Source organism: Callorhinus ursinus, unplaced genomic scaffold, assembly GCF_003265705.2.
Source record: "Callorhinus ursinus isolate GAN/ISIS: 27379988/994484 unplaced genomic scaffold, GSC_fseal_2.0 scaffold10, whole genome shotgun sequence".
NCBI lineage: Eukaryota > Metazoa > Chordata > Mammalia > Carnivora > Otariidae > Callorhinus > Callorhinus ursinus.
Window position 1 is genome coordinate 48,795,061 of NW_027397072.1, and position 6,528 is coordinate 48,801,588.

Consider the following 6,528-nt stretch of genomic DNA (forward strand, 5'->3'; position numbering starts at 1 on the left):
TTCTTCCAGGTTAACTATAGAATTATTTTGACAAGCATCAAAAAAAAAAACTCATTGCAAATATTATTACCATTACTATAATTTCAGAACAAAATTACATTGCTATATTTAGTTTTCCACTCAATAACACTGTAATAATCAGTAAAATTATAAAGATTTTTTTAGTAGTTTTGAAAATTTTTGTGAAAGTTATTCCAAATTAATGTCCCTGTGTGTATGTTCACTGCCATTGCTATTAAGAGTGGCATCTCTGATACATAGCCGGACGCAGTCCCTACCCACCGTCGTCTGTAGTGCTTGCAGCTCTTCTCCTTTAAGATGCCTGAGGAAGTGCACCATGGAAAGGAGGAGGTGGAGACTTTTGCCTTCCAGGCAGAAATTGCCCAACTCATGTCCCTCATCATCAATACCTTCTATTCCAACAAGGAAATTTTCCTTCGGGAGTTAATCAGTAATGCTTCTGATGCCTTGGACAAGATTCGCTATGAGAGCCTGACAGACCCTTCCAAGTTGGACAGTGGTAAAGAGCTGAAAATTGACATCATCCTCAACCCCCAGGAGCGCACCCTGACTCTAGTGGACACAGGCATTGGCATGACCAAAGCCGATCTCATAAATAATTTGGGAACCATTGCCAAGTCCGGAACTAAAGCATTCATGGAGGCTCTTCAGGCTGGTGCAGACATCTCCATGATCGGACAGTTTGGCGTTGGCTTTTATTCTGCCTACCTGGTGGCAGAGAAGGTGGTGGTTATCACAAAGCACAATGATGATGAGCAGTATGCCTGGGAGTCTTCTGCTGGGGGCTCCTTCACTGTATGTGCAGACCATGGTGAGCCCATTGGCCGGGGTACTAAAGTGATTCTCCATCTTAAAGAAGACCAGACAGAGTATTTAGAGGAGAGACGTGTCAAAGAAGTGGTGAAGAAGCATTCGCAGTTCATAGGTTATCCCATCACCCTTTATTTGGAGAAGGAACGAGAGAAAGAAATCAGTGATGATGAGGCAGAGGAGGAGAAAGGGGAGAAAGAGGAAGAAGATAAAGATGATGAGGAGAAGCCCAAGATTGAAGATGTGGGTTCAGATGAGGAGGATGATAGTGGGAAGGACAAGAAAAAGAAAACAAAGAAGATTAAGGAGAAATACATAGATCAGGAAGAACTGAACAAGACCAAGCCCATTTGGACCAGAAACCTTGATGACATTACCCAGGAGGAATATGGAGAGTTTTACAAGAGTCTTACTAATGACTGGGAAGACCACTTGGCAGTCAAGCATTTCTCTGTAGAAGGTCAGCTGGAATTCAGGGCATTGCTGTTTATCCCCCATTGGGCCCCTTTTGACCTCTTTGAGAACAAGAAGAAAAAGAACAACATCAAACTCTATGTTCGCCGTGTGTTCATCATGGACAGCTGTGATGAATTGATACCAGAGTATCTCAACTTCATCCGTGGTGTGGTTGATTCCGAGGACCTGCCATTGAATATCTCCCGAGAAATGCTCCAGCAGAGCAAAATCTTGAAGGTCATTCGCAAAAATATTGTGAAGAAGTGCCTTGAGCTCTTCTCTGAACTGGCAGAAGACAAGGAGAACTATAAGAAATTCTATGAGGCGTTCTCTAAAAACCTAAAGCTTGGAATCCATGAGGACTCTACTAACCGGCGCCGCCTTTCTGAGCTGCTGCGTTACCACACTTCCCAGTCTGGGGATGAGATGACTTCTCTTTCAGAATATGTGTCCCGCATGAAAGAGACCCAGAAGTCCATCTATTACATCACTGGTGAGAGCAAGGAGCAGGTTGCCAACTCCGCTTTTGTGGAGCGAGTGCGGAAGCAGGGCTTCGAGGTAGTGTATATGACGGAGCCTATCGACGAGTACTGCGTGCAGCAGCTCAAGGAGTTTGATGGGAAGAGTCTGGTCTCGGTTACCAAGGAGGGCCTGGAGCTGCCTGAGGATGAAGAGGAGAAGAAGAAAATGGAGGAGAGCAAGGCCAAGTTCGAGAACCTCTGCAAACTCATGAAAGAAATCTTGGATAAGAAGGTTGAGAAGGTGACAATCTCCAACAGGCTAGTATCTTCACCCTGCTGCATTGTGACTAGCACCTATGGCTGGACGGCCAACATGGAGCAGATCATGAAAGCCCAGGCCCTTCGGGACAACTCTACGATGGGCTATATGATGGCCAAGAAGCACCTGGAGATCAACCCTGACCACCCCATCGTGGAAACGCTGCGGCAGAAGGCGGAGGCGGACAAGAATGACAAGGCAGTCAAGGACCTGGTGGTGCTGCTGTTTGAAACAGCTCTGCTCTCCTCTGGCTTCTCACTTGAGGATCCCCAGACTCACTCCAACCGCATCTACCTCATGATCAAGCTAGGCCTGGGCATTGATGAAGATGAAGTGACTGCAGAGGAACCCAGTGCTGCTGTTCCTGATGAGATCCCCCGCCTTGAGGGTGATGAGGATGCCTCTCGCATGGAAGAAGTAGATTAGTTCTATCTGCAGACCTTGTGCCCGCTGTATAGTGTCCCCATGGCTCCCCAGCAGCCCCGAGCGGCCCCGGTTCACCTGGTTCCCTCTGCTGATGTCTAGTGGTTTTTTTTTTTTTTCCTCCTGTCGTTGAGGCAGGAAAGAAGGCCCTCAAGCCCTATCCCTTCTGATATTTGACGGGGTTTGGATATATATTGTGGGGTTTTTTTGTTTATTTTGTTCCGAGATTAAAGTATGCAAAATAAAGAAGATACAGTTTTATACAAAAAAAAAAAAAGAGTGGCATCTCTTTCTGTTATAAATTTATATTACTGCTGATTTATAGGAAAGCAATTGATTTTTTTAAGTATTTATCTTATATCTGGCTATTTTAATCAACTCATATTAATTCTAACTGCTATTTTTTATGTTTTCACAATATAGTTAATTTGTCAATTTTTTTCATATTTTCTCTTTCCTTTCCAATATTCAACTTGACTTAAGGTCCACTATAGTTTATTGACTAGCGTTTTCTAGAACATTATATAAAAATAGCATTGGCTGCATTCTTATTTTTTCTTGCCTTTAATAGAAAATTTTTTAGAGATTTTATTTATTTATTTGACAGAGAGACACAGCGAGAGAGGTTACACAAGCAGGGGGAGTGGGAGAGGGAGAAGCAGGCCTCCTGCAGAGCAGGGAGCCTGATGCAGGGCTTGATCCCAGGACCCTGGGATCATGACCCGAGCCGAAGGCAGATGCTTAATGACTGAGCCACCCAGGTGCCCCTAATAGAAATTTTTCTATTGGAGGTTATTTTTCACACTTAATTATTTACTCCTTTTGGGATTTGTTTTGTAATATGAGGTAAATGTATAAATTGATTTTCCCCTAATAGTTAATCTATTGTTCAGAGCCATTTATTAAATTATCTTTCTCTTCTTCACTGATTTGTGATTGAACTTGTGTCATTGTCTCTTTTCGTAGACTATAAAAATGATCAAGTAGCTCTCATCTTTATTGAACCCTCCTAAATTACCTTTTACCTAATGTTATAAAACTTTCTTTCACAATGAACTGAAAAAAGAAGGACAAACTCAACCAAAGTTAGAAGAAGAAAGGAAATAATATATATTAGGGCAGAAATAAATGAAATAGAGGATATAAAAGCAATGGAAAAAAATCAGTAAGATGAAAAGTGGATTTTTTGAAAAGATAAACAAAATCAACGAATCATCAAGTAGACTAAGGAAATAAGAGGAAATCCTCAAATAACAAAAACCAGAAATGAAGGAAGAGACATTATAACTGATGCCATAGAAAGGAAAGGGATCACAGCAGTCAACTATGAACAATTATGTGTCAATTAATTTGATAGCCTTGGGAAAAAATGGATATATTTCTAGAAACATACAACCTATCAAGAATGAATTGTGAAGAAATAGAAAAATTTGAACACACTTACACTTTTTCTTTAGACTTAGAGGTGATGTATTAATTCCTCCTTAAATATTTGATAGAATTCACCCGTGAAGTCATCATCTCAAACTTCCAAAAAATTGAAGAGATATCAATTCCAAAGTCAGTAGATGAGGCCAGTATTGCCCTGATACTAAAATCAGACAGATATTACCAAAACAAATCTATAGACCAATATTTCTGATGAATATTGATAAAAATATCTTCAACAAAATACCTGCAACTGAATCCAACAACATATTAAAAGGATTATACATCATGACCAAGTGGTTTTTATTCCTGAAGTACAAGGATGATTCAACATACAAAAATCCATCAGTGTAATATACCACATTAACAGAATGAAGAAAAGAAACCACATGATCATCTCAATTGATACAGAAAAAGCATTTAGCAAAATTCAACATTCTTTCATGATAAAAACACTCAACAAAGGGCGCCTGGGTGGCTCAGTTGGTTAAGCGACTGCCTTCGGCTCAGGTCATGATCCCAGGGTCCTAGGATGGGCTGCATCAGGCTCCCTACTCAGCAGGGAGCCCGCTTCTCCCTCTCCCACTCCCCCTGCTTGTGCTCACTCTCTCTGTCAAATAAATAAAATCTTAAGAAAAAACTCAACAAACCAGGAATGGAAGGAAATTACTGCAACATAATAAAGCCATATATGAAAAGTCCACAACTAACATCATACTCAATGGTGAAAAATTGAAAGTGTTTTCTTTAAGATCACAAACAAGGCATGGATACCCATTCTTACTACTTCCATTCAACATACTACTGGAAGACCTAACCAAAGCAATCAGCTAAGAAAAAGAAATAAAAGGCATCAAAATAGGAAAAGAAGAAGTAATACTCTCTGTTCACAGGAGACATGATCTTGTATGTATGTAGAAAATCCTAAATATTCCATAAAAACCTGGTAGGCTGATAAAAAAAAAATCAGCAAAGTTGTAGAATACAAAATCAACACACAAAAATCAGTTGCATTTCTATAAACTAACAATGAATAATCTGAAAAAAATTTTAAGAAAAAATTCCACTTATAATAGCATCAAAAAGAATAAAATATTTAGGAAAAAATCAAGGAGGCAAAAACGTGTGCTCTGAAACTACAAAACATTGCTGAAAGAAATTAAAGAAGACACAATAAATGGAAAGACACCCTATATTATAGAATGGATGACTTAATATTGTTAAATTGTCCATATTACCCAAAGGGATCTACAGATTTAATGTAATTCCTACCAAAATCCCAATGATATTTTGCATAGAAATAGAAAAAAATTATGAAATTCACATAGAATCTCAGAGGACCCTAAACAGTAAAAACAATCTTAAGAAAGAAAAACAAAGCTGGAGGCCTCACACTTGCCGATTTCAAAACATATTACAAAGGTATAGTAATCAAGAAAATATGGTACTGGCATAAAGACAGACATACAGACCAACGTAACAGAGTAGAGAACCTGAAAATAAACCCTCACATATAAAGTCAACTGATCTTTGGCAGAGGTGCTAGGGCTACCCAATGGGGAAAATAGAGTCTTTCCAACAAATAAGGTTGGGACAACCTGGATATCTAAATGCAAAATAATAAAGTTGGACCCTTACTTTACACCAAATATAAAAATTAACACAAAATAAGATTAAAGATCTAAATGTAAGACCAAAAACTGTAATACTCCTAAAAGGAAACACAGGGGGTGCTTCATGATGTTGGATTTGACAATGATTTCTTGGATATAACATCAAAAGCACAAGCAAAAAATAAAAGCAAAAATAGACAAATGAGACCACATCAAACCTAAAAACTTCTGTGTAGCAAAGGAAACAATAAGTGGTGTAAAGGGCAACCTATGGAATGAAAGAAAGTATTTGTAAACCATATATCTGATCAGAGGTTAATATCAGAATATATAAAGAACTCCTACAATTAAAAAAAATTCCATTGAAAAAACAGGCAAAGGACCCAAATAGACATTTCCACAAAGATACACAAGTGACCAACAAAAATATGAAAAGATTCTCATTATCACTAATCATTAGAGAAATGCAAATCAAAACCACAATGAAATATCACCTCACACCCATTAGGATAGTCATTATTAAAAAATCATAAAACCACAAGTGTAGATGAGGATGTGGAGAAATTGAAACCCTGGTGCATGATCAGTGGGAATGTAAAATGATGCAGCTTCTATGGAAAGCAATATGGACATTCCTCAAAAAATTAAAAATGGGGGGGGCGGAGCAAGATGGCGGAGGAGTAGGAGACCTGGGTTTCGTCTGGTCTCAGGAATTCAGCAGGATAGGGATCAAACCATTCTGAACACCTACGAACTCAACAGGAGATCAAGAGAAGAATAGCAACAACTCTCTGAACAGAAAAGCAACCACTTACTGGAAGGTGGGACGTGAAGAGAAGTGAACCCGAGGCGATATGCAGGAGGAGAGACGGCGGGGGAGGGGGCCTCCGTCGGCCACTTCTGGCAAGTGATAGAGCCGCGGAGCACAAAATCAGAACTTTTAAGAAGTCGGCTCCGCTGAGGGCCGTCACTCCAGTGGCTAAGCGGGGGGTGGAAC

General features: G+C 39.6%; 1 pseudogene; it reads left to right on the plus strand.

The window, feature by feature from the left end:
* The first annotated feature begins 258 nt into the window (after positions 1 to 258).
* On the plus strand, positions 259 to 2,606 carry LOC112821106 (heat shock protein HSP 90-beta pseudogene; annotated as a pseudogene).
* The last annotated feature ends 3,922 nt before the right edge of the window (positions 2,607 to 6,528 follow it).